Genomic DNA, 12,400 nt, shown 5'->3' with positions numbered 1-12,400 from the left:
CTGTCCCCCACCCCAGGGCAGCCGTTGCCCCAGGCGATCTGATATCCACATTTCATAAAACCTCCCAGATCCTCTTAGCCTTTCAGCTATAAGAGAGTGGATCATTATCTGAATATTCCCCCGGCTTCCTTCAATTCCCTCTTATAGTCAACTTGTAATGTTGACTTTTCCCCCCTAAGTTGTCAAGATGTTTTATCTCTACTGCAAGAGTGGAACTTCCTAGGGGCAAGGCTTTTTTCTCCTTGCTCATTTTTGTTTCCTCTGAAGTACCAAGAATGGGGTGTCACACACGGTCGGTGCTTAACAAATATTAGTTGAATCAGTGAAATTGGAGGTGACATAATATACATATAAGTATATGAGCTATGCCTTGATAAGACTCAGGTCACAAATATAGAATGAAATTCATATAAAGAAAAATATGAAGACCAAGTTTACAGCTGAGGTTTTTAGTGGTTATAATGGCTATTACTGGCTATGCATTATTGACAAGAAAATCCATGGAATCTGAGTGCGTGGCTCCTTATTTTGATAACCACATTTTGTGATTAGGATGTCAAGCCTGAAACTAGAGACTGAAGCCACCCCTGCCTCTGGGCGGCAGATGGCGCTTGCACACCATTAGAGAAGTTTTTGCAAACTGCCTCAGTCTGAAGTTTCTGTTTTACCAAAGGGGAGGGCTGTGGCTTTCCGCAAAAAATTGCAACAAATTGATTTCCTGCAGTCTTCTGGGCCAGAGGTCAGTTCTCCAAAGCGGGGGTTTAATACACACAGGCGAAAACCTGATTGTAAATCACCCAGCTCAGGCTGTATTGAAGGCCAAATCCTGTTTCTGTCAGTGCAGCGACACTGTCTCTTCTTGCTTGGTCTTTGTGCCTTTTAAACAGCTTTCTTACCGAGAACGAAAAGACCAGACGAAAAGCAGAGAAAGAGAGCTAGAGAGAGAGGTATTGTCTGGACTTGGGAATCACTGCTGACCTATAGAAAAACCCAGAGTGCAAGTACTTTGGACAAATCACTTGCCCTGAGCAAGCCTGCGTTTCATCATATAGGTAACGATGAGGACGCTGCCTCAGTGCTTTCGGATCTTTGGGGAGGTGAATTTTTACTGTGTTTTGTCAGCTCTTATCTCCTTACTCTGCAAGAACTCTGGTGCCTTGATCTCTCTCCTCCCGCTTTCTCTCCTTCACTATTCCTGGAATCTTAATGATCAGTCTACAGGGAGGAAGTGGTTAAGGCAAAACACAACACAACACAGCGCAGCAGCCTGTGTCACTCACCATCTGAGGCAGTGTCTTCCCTGAGCCTCAGTTTACGTATCTGTAAAATGAGGATAATATGTACTTGGAAAAGTTGTTTTTATAAGAATTGAACAAAATAATGGATATATGGTGAAACATTTGTTTTCTTATACCTCTGAATAAACAACAAATACAGACTAACACTAACCAAGAATTTGAGTCTAAAATCTTCACTAATTCATTTTTAGTCTCATTACTTCTAAGCCATCTCATTAGTTTCTCTTCACTTAGGCTGGTTCTTTATGACATGACTGGTTTTCCATTCATTCTTTTATGAAACAAATATTTATTGAACACCTAATATGCCCCAGGCACTTTACTAGGTACTGCTGAGTATACGACAACAAGAACAAAATCCCTGACCTCATGGAATGCATGTTTAGTGGCAGAATAAATAATAATAAGTAAACAAATAATATGTAATTACAAATATTTACTGTGAAGGAAAAAAAACTAGTGTTTTGGTTTAAAAAAAAAAAACAATGGGGCTTCCCTGGTGGCGCAGTGGTTGAGAGTCTGCCTGCCGATGCGGGGGACATGGGTTCGTGCCCCGGTCCGGGAAGATCCCACATGCCGCGGAGCGGCTGGGCCCGTGAGCCACGGCCGCTGGGCCTGCGCGTCTGGAGCCCGTGCTCCGCAATGGGAGAGGCCACAACAGGGAGAGGCCCGCGTACCGCAAAAAAAAAAAACAAACAGTGAGGGGAGGGATATCTTAGGATGGTCAGGGGAGGCCTTTTTGGGGAGGTGAACTTAAAATACAGAGGAAATAGAGATGAAAGTGAATACTTTCCTATGGAATAGGCTAGGAAAAAATCCAGGGACACCTGAAAGATTTTATTTTTATTGTCCTGAAATAATAAATACAATTATGTTTATAATCATGTAATAAAACTATGCATTCTATAGCATTTTGCAGTTTATATAAACATATTTCTTTGGGAGATTTCATCAAGTGTATCTTTTACCCTACTGCTTTACTCTCAGCCTGGTCCATAGTAGGTACCCAGTAAATGCTTGTTGAATGAATAAGTGGTTATAAAAATCCCCCAGTGTAGGCAAGGCAGGGGTTATTGCACCATTTCAGGGATGTTGAATGACTTGTCCCTGGCCTAATGGTTCAGAAGGGAATGGAACTAGAGCTAGAATCCTGACTTTTTTTTGACCTTTGGCAATTTTTTCAATATTTTAGTCTTTAAAATTAAAGTCTCATCTTACATTTATGGAATTTCTCTTCAATATATTAGAGTGTTTAGGTGAGATACAGTCCATATGCCTGATGGAAAACCAGTGCAATCTTGTGGGGGATAACTTGTTTATAGATAACACTGATGTTAATCCAAGTGAAGTTGTCCACACCACCTATCCTCCACCCATAAAATCCTGGACAGGTTTAACCTGCCAATTGCTGATTCTTGAGTGTGTTTCACAAGCCCATGATTAGCTCCAAAATACTAATGTTTCTATGAATTGTTATGAAAGGATGATTCCAAAGCTTCAGGAAGGGTGTGGTGGCAGAATTGTGCATATTGTAGAAAGTCCGTATTTCAGGAATGCGAGTGGATCTCTTCACATTCCCATTTATATTCACCCCTCCTCTGTAGGAGGTGAAGTTCAGAGAGATCTTATGGGTATCTCATGTGTTGGTGGATTAGTAGATAACTAAAGAAGTGCTTGAATAGGGACTTCCCTGGTGGGGCAGTGGTTAATAATCTGCCTGCCAATGCAGGGGACACGGATTCGAGCCCTGGCCCGGGAAGATCCCACATGCCACGGAGCAACTAAGCCCGTGAGCCACAACTACTGAGCCTGCGCTCTAGAGCCCGTGAGCCACAACTGCTGAGCCTACGTGCCACAACTACCGAAGCCCGCGCACCTAGAGCCCATGCTCCTCAACAAGGGAAGCCACCACAATGAGAAGCCTGTGCACTGCAACGAAGGGTAGCCCCTGCTCACCACAACTAGAGAAAGCCTGCGTGCAGCAACGAAGACCCAACGCAGCCAAAAAAAAAAAAAAAGCCTGAATAGAGCGTCTTGAAGGTAAGATCTCTGATCAAAAAAAAAAATCTCGTGGGGATCTGGAATGCCACCCAATGGCTTTGTTTCCTCATCTTAGGTAGAATCTTTGCCTGCGGTCTTTCTTTGAATACAGATCTACGAATCACTGCTAGGTTCTGGGAGAGGTGCAAAGAAGAATACAAGTGTTTTTCCACCCAGTAAATAATTTTTTTTCTCCCTCCCTCCTTCCTTCCACAAGTATTTCCTGAGCACACACTATATGCCAGATACTGTGCTAGGCTCTGGATGAATCAAACAGCTAACGTTTTGAATGCTCACTGTGGACAGACACTGACTGTTTAAAGTGCTTTTTATGAGTTAACTCATAGACTCACAACCTCCCTTGATAAATCAGAAAGGGAGGTCCAGAGAGGTTAGGGGATTTAACCTGAAGTTACACTGCTAGAGAATAGCAGTGACAGGATTCAAACTTAGGCGTTCTGGCTCCAGAACCCGGGCCTTCACAGGGTCCCTGCCCTAAGCTCCTAGCCTAGTTGGAGGGACCGAAATGTAAAGAGATTTGTGACTAGAGTCCAGCAGGGCTGTGATGGAAGGGGAAACAGAGGACTCCTGGAGCTGGCTCCCTGGAGGAGCTGGGAGCCATCACCAGGCATCAGATAGTAACTCTGGAGCCGTAGCTTAGTCACAAACAATCAAAACACAAAAAAGCACCTCTTGTCTTCCTCAGTGACTCGCTTTGCAGTTAAGGTGTATCACTCCACTGAGGTTACTTCGGTAATGCAATTTTTAATTCTTTTAAAAGTAATACAAATCAAGTACTGGTTGAAGCAATGAGCGCCATTTGGGTTTGTGAGACTTGGCAGGTATCCCATGTGTAAAGAGTCACTTTGTGCTCTTGCTTTTGTCTCTCAGCCTCTTTTGTTCTCTGGGTCGGGTGGGGGGTTGAGCCAGGGTGGAAATCTTGAGACACTGTTCTCTCTCCCAGGACCGCATGGACGTGACTAAAACCACCAGAACTGGAAAGGGAAATTGAAGGGGAAAGGGGATGGATAAATTCAGCCACGCCATTGTGAGACTTTAATCTGTTCATTCTCTGCGTGCTCACTGTCCCTCAAAACCTTGCATCTTCCGTCTCCTTTCCCTGAAGTACAATGTCATCTCTTATTCCTGCCTGTCTGTGGTCCCGAAAGATGCGGCTCATAGCCTGCCTCTTCAAAAAGCCTCCCTAACCTCCAGCGCCATCTCCCTCACGCCACACTCCTGTGGTGCTTAAGGTACACACCACTCGTCTCACTAGTGAACAGACGTTGCTTTGGAATAGCTGGTATTTTCATATTATGGCATCATATTTCATATCTCTTCAAATTCAACTCAGTACCCTTTTTCTTGAACAGAAGATTCTAGTTAACTATACATCTAGGGTAGGTCTTCCTTTTAAAGCCGAGGAAATCTTGATTGTGTACCTGTAAATTTCTCTCCTTTTAGGCTTGTCAGCAGGTCAGTTTTCCTAATCCTATTTTGCTTAAAAATCAGTTCCTCTTGTGGTGGACTCCTAACACTTTTGCATAAACTTTATTTATATAGAAGTTACAAAAATTTATAGGTATCAGCATGGTTGTTGCCTTTTTTTGAGAATATTGCATTGTTTTACGTACACTTAAAATTTTTTTCTCATAAAATACGCATAGCATACAATTTACCATCTTAACCATTTGTCTATCCTTTTAAAATCTCCAAGGTTTTGAGCTAAATAATCTGAATACATTTATTTCTTTTTATATTTCTGATATTTCATAAATGTATAGAGCTCCATGTATCAATCATTAAGTATATCCTACTGGAACATTCTTGTTTCCTTCTTGCTGTTTTGTGATAGAAGTGAAAACACATATAAGGAATATATTTACGTAATAAATTCACTACACTTTAATTTTTGTGTTCCTAGTTAATTTTGGGTCCTGCATGTTGAATTGATAAGTTCCCAGTTATGGACAACTGCATCAGGCTCATCACACTCTTGCTTTTTACCTCCACACTTTTCTAGGTTTCAAATATTGTCAATACTTATAGCTGCGATTGAATTATTTTTGATATTACATTGAATATTGTGATTTTAAATGTAAAGAACACTAATAATATGAATACTACTACTAATAGTAGCTAACACTTTGTCAAGTACTTACTATGTTGCCAGGGAGTTTTTAAAGTGATTTACACAGATTGACTTAGGCACTCAAAACATTAATTCCAGTCAATTCCTGTGCTGAGTAACACTTTATACCATCTCATGAAGTTAGACCAACGATAGATGCAGGTGTCTCTTGTCCTCTCCTGGGTTTGCTCTTGGGATATAAGGCACAAATATTAAAGTTCACCAAGAAGGGAGTAGCAAACTATACTAGATTGGAAATTCCTAGAATTATTTATTTTTGATATCCCAAGTTATTATTTGGCATACAAATGTTTGAGAAATAAATTAATGAATATTATTTCATTAGAGCCCAGTAAAGTATAGGATCATGATGGGCTTTGAAATGGCAGGGGAAACAGCTGTGCGGGGAGCTGAGTTTTCAGCTAGAACTTACCTGCTGTTAGGGAGGTAAGTCAAGGAAAACATCTATTCCTGTCAAGGCGAAATTTAAAGTACATGGTATTGGCTTCATGGATGATTGCAAATGTCAAAATTCCATTAATTTGATTTTTAAAGTTTAAGGTATTCTGCCATTTGGTTACTCAGTATATGAATAGAATGACATTTATTCTACTTGGCTCTCTGTAAGCTGCACATGCACGTTTGTTTGAAGGGTATAATTTATCCCTTTAATGAGTATTTTAGGAGCACACCACGTTGGGCTAAATAGGATGTGTGAACTGCAGGAAAGGGACTCTGATATTTAGACTCTAATGGAAGACAGACCTGCTGGACATGAAAGTCTTAAGTTATAATGAAAACCAGCGTGGGATTAAGTGGCAGTGAGTGATACAGACAAGATGATACATCTACATATATTTCAGAGAAGGGAGAGGATGGTCAGCTAAGGCCTGATGAGGAAGGTAGGATTCTGTTTGGACTTGAATTGCAGGGAAGGGAAGAAGAGCTTCCTTTAGGAGTGGAGGTGTGTTGTGACCCAAAGCAGGAATTCATAATGTCTGTTTTTGAGGTAATATAATGATTTTTTCCTGGCTGGAGTTTTTCTTTTCTTTTTTTTTTTTTAAGGTCATTCATTGGGCACTTACTACATGCCAGGCATTGTGTCACGTATTAAGGTGCATCGTTTAACTTAATCCATCTTACGCCCTATGAAATAGCTATTACTAAATCCAGAGAGGACACTCAGGTAAGGGAGGTCAAGTCACTTGCCCAAAGTCAGCAACAGATCTCAAGTCTCTCCCTCACAGAAGTTTGTGCACTAACCCATGTGCTCCCATCCCAATTTGTTCAAAACGAAATATAACCCAAGTGTCAGTCTCTCTCGAAGACTTCTCTTCCTTTAGTGTATTTGGGGATAGGTGGTCTTATCTCATGTTTCCCCTGAGTTATTTCCCCGTAGCACACGTTCCTGCTCACTTCTTTCAGCTTGGCCCTGAGGTTCTGCTTACTTCACGGGTGGTCACTGTTTGGACACTACAGCCCTTGTCCTCATGATATGGCGCTGCTGCCATTGTGCTGGCTTCAGCTGAATGGTGGTGTGGAGAAGGACACAGTATCTTTTCCTGCTCTGTTGCTTAATTCTTCACTATATCACCAGCACGAAACATCACTGAAGGAATAAACTGGAGGTTATCTTAGTTTGGATGTAGGTTTAATCATAGAAACAGAGACCCACCATTAGTAATGGCTTGACTATGGTGGGAGTTTCTCTACCGTATGAAAGTCTGAGCTGTTAGGGTTGCTCTCCTTCATGACAGGGATAGGGGCCCAGACTTCCACCTTGTTGCTGTGCCATCGTAAGGCAGCTGCATGTAAGGTCCAATGTGGTGCATCATCATGTCTATATCCTAATAGTCTTTTCAAGGAATGGCCTGGAAGTTGGACACATCACTTTCACAACCATCCTGTTGGCCAAAACTTAGTCACATGGTCCTGCCTAGCTGCAAGGGAGGCTGGGGAATGCTGTGTGTATTCTGGGTGGCCAAGTAGCCAGCTGAAACTCAAAGGTTCTATTACTATGAAAAGAGGAGAATGAGTATTGAGGAATAGTTAGCAATCTCTGCCACAGAGGGAATGATTACAAAAGAAAACTGTGAAAAGACCAAACTATTAAAATCTTTGGATTTGGGGGGGATGCAGTCCTCTAATAGACATTGTCTAGGTACAGTCTTTGCTCTCAGGTGTGACTTCTTTCAGAGAGAGAGAGAAAGAGAGAGAGGGAGGGAGGTCCTAAGTACATCTTCATTCTTTTAAAGGACTCTGGGCACTCCTTCTTCCACAGAAGTAGTTCTCACCCTTGGATCTCTCCTCCAGCACTATCCTTAGACACGACAGCCTGCAGCCATACCTTTGCCAAATTCTGTTTCTTTTTTATCTAGAGTTACCCGTAGGGACATGAGCGGAAAACCCCAGATGTTATAGAAGAGTGTTACAAATGCAGCCAAAGTGGCTTTTTGCTTCACATCATTGGTGGGTTTTTTTTCCAGAAACAAAGTAGAAATGAATGTCTACCTCGCTTAGCTTCTACCAGCAGGTTCTGAGTCTCCACACAATGGTTCTCAAACGTGGCCATCGACTGGGACCACTGAGGGAATGTTTAGAAATGTCAGTGCCTGAGTGTCTCTCCCAGGGCTTCTAAGTTAATTGGTCCTGATCATGGCCTGGGCCTCAGGATTTAATAGGCGATTTTAGTGCACAGCTGCTGTTGGAAATCTGTTCTCTGCCTTTTCATAGGGATATTTCCTGAAGGATTCAATTCTGAGTTAGTGACTTATTTTAAAATGGTTCTGGGACTTCCCTGGTGGTGCAGGGGATGGGACTCCATGCTCCCAATGCAGTGGGCCGGGGTTTGATCCCTGGTTGGGGAACAGGATCTCATGTGCCTGCCACAACTGAGAGTTCGCATGCCCCAACTAAGGAGCCCGAGCTGCAACCAATATATATATAAAAAATGGTTCTAAAAGCACTTATACTTGGCTGGTAGAGAGAACAATTAGTGAGCAGCATTGAGAATTGGGTAGAATTAGAAATAAAGTTGAGATTCCAAATCCTCTGGATCCAAAGTGAAGTGACACATAGTTGCACGATGGGTGGGAGACAAGGTGACTGAACCAGGCAAGATCAGAGTGAGAGCACATCGTAGTGAGGCAGATGTAGGGGCAGATGTAGGAGGGAAAGGGTGAAGGGGTAGGCTCTGCTACTCCAGTCTTCTGAGGTAAAATTCTAACCAGGAGGATTTAGATTGCCGATGGGCTTTGGAAAAGTGCACAGGAAAGCAGGAATCCCAGGTGTGAGAGTAGAATGAGAATTCCCCTCTGCCAAGCATCCCTCTTTCAGAGCTGCTTGGCTGGTCCTGTGTGCACTGAGGGGCTGAGAAAATGAAGGTTGAACACACCCTCCCTCTCCCATCCCCTCTTCTCTACAAGCTTCTCTGCCAGGGGACTGTGGACAATTCCTACTCAGAGCAGGGGGATTTAGATTTGACTTGGAATTGTAAAATTTCCAAAATCACTGTTTACAGCTCTGCCCTGTTGGTTCAGTTCATTTCTGCAATCCAGGGGTTTTAAGGGGAGCTTTTAAAAATGAGACAGGAAGGAGAAGTTGAGGAATAGGAGAGAAAATTCAAATTGGTCACTTTTGACCTATTAAAATTTGGAGACATGAAGCCAGGTGGTGATGTCTGGATTAGCAGTGTTAGTCTTGCTTCACTTGCGTCCTCAAAGTTATTTTTGCTCTTTGTAGATACATTTTTCAGGGGTTGAACCCGTGTCCCCTGCATTGGCCAGCGGATTCTTTTTTTCTTCTTTTTTTAATAAATTTATTTATTTTATTATTATTATTATTTTGGCTGAGTTGGGTCTTTGTTGCTGCACGTGGGCTTTTCTCTGCTTGCGGCGAGCTGGGGCTACTCTTTGTTGTGGTGCATGGGCTTCTCATTGTGGTGGCTTCTCTTGTTGTGGAGCATGGGCTCTAGGCACATGGGCTTCAGTAGTTGTGGCACGTGGGCTCAGTAGTTGTGGCTCGTGGGCTCTAGAGCGCAGGCTCAGTAGTTGTGGTGCACGGGCTTAGTTGTTCTGCAGCATGTGGGATCTTCCCGGATCAGGTCTCAAACCCGTGTCCCCTGCATTGGCAGGCGTATTCTTAACCACTGTGCCACCAGGGGAGCCCGCTCTTTGTAGACATTTATTTGGTGTTTTTCTGCATCTCCTTGCTCTTCGATAATGGGTAAGATCTGATATATGTCCAGATAGAATAATATTAAATGACTATGTTTTGGCTCATATTACATTTTACATTTCTGCCTTGTAATAGTCTGCTTTAGTAGAATATCAGATTTTTCATTTCCGTGCAATGCAACCATCGAGTTTGGCTTTTCTCCAGTTTTTTCTGTTGGACACCTAGTGGCAACAGTGTGTAAAATTTATACTTGCCTTGGACCCCTGTAGTTAAGGGTTCAGATCATTCTTTTTGCAAAATTACTTAAGATCTCTGAGCCTCAGTTTCTCTTTTGTAAAATGGGGATAATAATAGTCTCTATTTTATAGAGTTGCCTTTTATACTGCTGTTTAAAAAATTATTAATACTATTTGGTTTTTACAAAAACCTGTTTTAGGACTTCCCTGGTGGCACAGTGGTTAAGAATCTGCCTGCCAATGCAGGGGACATGGGTTCGAGCCCTGGTCTGGGAAGATCCCACATGCTGCGGAGCAGCTAAGCCCGTGCACCACAACGACTGAAGCCCATGCGCCTAGAGCCTGTGCTCTGCAACAAGAGAAGCCACCACAATGAGAAGCCCACACACCGCAATGAAGAGTAGCCCCCGCTCGCCACAACTAGAGAAAGCCTGCGCACAGCAACAAAGACCCAATGCAGCCAAAAGTAAATAAATAAGTAAATAAATAAATAAACTTATAAAACAAAACCAAAAAACTTGTTTTACAATGCTGGAAGAGTTTAGGCAATGACTAATAAAATAATATTGAACTAAAACTCAAAGTATAAAATAAATAAAATACCAATACTGATGTAATACGTGATTGATTAATTAATAAATGGAGGGAGACTGAGCAAATCTGTGCAGAAGAATTGCAAGTAATTCCGAAGTCCAATCCATTTTTCAATCCCAGGTCAAAACCAAAGTGTCTGATGGTAAACAAAAACGTTAATTTGAAAAAAAACCTGGGATATCCTCAAGAAATCTTAACACGTAATAATGACAAGTTAAACATGGAGAAGTCAGGGATGTTAGAGGGAAACATTCTCTCTTCAAAAACTATAAAAACAACGCCAATAACTTTCTACTCTGAAAAACTTGAAGTTTTTTCACGTTTGTTTTAAGTGATTTTAAGTTCGCAAGCCTTTAATACAGTGTTTTGACTGATCCTTTAGAGTCTTTATTTTTTACTTTTACTTAGAAAAATGAGGCTGGAGTAGTTGTGTTTTTTCTGGTGTCAAAGAGAGTAGACTTTGATGATGTCATTCCTCCTCTTTCTCTGCGTCCCCTACTCTCCCCATCCAATACCACGTCCCCCAACCAGAGTATTATTTTATGGTTATTCACCAACTCTTCCTTTAGCTAAAGAAAATATTTTTGGAAAAGTGAAAGATACATACTATTCTCCAAAGTTTATTTCTGTTTCCATTTTGGACAGCCCTAGAAAAGATGGGTATATTTGAAGGTGTGAAAGGCATCAGGAGAGGATCTGGGAGAAGGCGGCAGTCGGTGTGTCAGGGGTTTGCACTCTTGTTAAGCAAGGTCTCAGCCAACACTGCTTCTGACCTGCGTCCCTCCCAAAAGAGGTTGTGTTTGTCTGACAGCTTTGCGCCATGTCTGCAGGGTGTGTTGGAAGTTTGTATTTTCATAATGCTTCTTAATGAGTGCTTTCAACAATGCTCACTGTCTTAGTTTTGAGGAACCAGTCTTGTTAATTCTTGTTTCATGTGAAATAGTTTAACATCAATGCCTTACTTACGTCAGAGACCTAGGAGCAAAAAAGTGTGACGGGATAATTTACTGAAATATTAGCTGATTGTTTTCTCCTGTTATTTCCCCTCTTCTCAGTTTGAGGAATATAGCCTGGTCTAGATTTTGTTGTTGTTGTTGTTTTTTGGCTCAGAGATTTTTGTTGGATAGAAAGGAGAAGCAACGTTTCCTTCCTTCCTTCTTTCCTCCTTCCTTTCTTCCTTAGCTAATGGCCAGAACAGGGAAATATAACCGTTATTTTGTAATAACGATAAATGGAATATAATCTATAAGAATATTGAATCACTATGTTGTACACCTGAAACTAATATAATATTGTAAATCAACTATATTTCAATTAAAAAAGAGCTAATGGTAATGTCCTATGAGGAAAAGGGAAATAGATAAGGCCTTTAAGGGCTTGGAGAAATCGAGGCAGAAGATTCTCCCCAAACTCATAATTAAGAGGTTTGAGGTCTCATGGGGGAATAAACGCATTGCTTAGGAGGGGCAATAGCTGAGGAGTTGGGAAGAGCCCAGAAAAATGGCACCTAGGGGAGAAGAGACATTAAGCATGAGGGTTGCCAGTCCAGGTAAAGATCCCTAGTGCCCACGTATGGCAAGGAGGCCAACTCTCCTGCCCTTGTAGGACCACTCCGGGCTTGGAGGATGTTCACCCAAAGTTCTTCCTGCCTTCTCTGCATTCCAAGTGACCCCGTCAATCTGGTGCGGCCTGGGAATGGAAGGGGTGCTCCTCATGACTGGGATGAAATGCAGGCTTGCTGCCATATTAAGTTGATTAAAAGGCAATAAAACAGCAATATTTCTTGAGCACCTGAGCTTGTGGACTGAGATTCATATCTGCTACACTAGAATTAATTCATGGCTAATTGATTTGAGGGGAAAATATTGATCTTTCACACCAAAGGCAAATGTTTGAGTAAGCCCCGACAAAAGCAGGAATTGTAT

General features: G+C 42.0%; 1 protein-coding gene across 3 annotated transcripts in view; it reads left to right on the top strand.

Moving 5' to 3' along the window:
• Window positions 1–869: 869 nt before the first annotated feature.
• The window catches only part of LOC137204099 (dynactin-associated protein-like), an 89,120-nt gene continuing 77,589 nt past the window's right edge, over window positions 870–12,400 (top strand). Inside the window, exons 1-3 of one of the 3 annotated variants that reach the window (XR_010933421.1) lie at window positions 870–1,097; window positions 3,028–3,338; window positions 10,082–10,458. The gene's annotated coding sequence lies outside the window, so the exon portion shown is untranslated. Of the gene's footprint in view, window positions 1,098–3,027; window positions 3,339–10,081; window positions 10,459–12,400 lie in introns of those variants that run through there. The other 2 variants (XM_067701406.1, XM_067701405.1) reach the window with 2 other exon arrangements.

Source organism: Pseudorca crassidens, chromosome 12 (assembly GCF_039906515.1).
Source record: "Pseudorca crassidens isolate mPseCra1 chromosome 12, mPseCra1.hap1, whole genome shotgun sequence".
Lineage (NCBI taxonomy): Eukaryota > Metazoa > Chordata > Mammalia > Artiodactyla > Delphinidae > Pseudorca > Pseudorca crassidens.
This window is presented reverse-complemented; position numbering and strand designations above follow the sequence as displayed.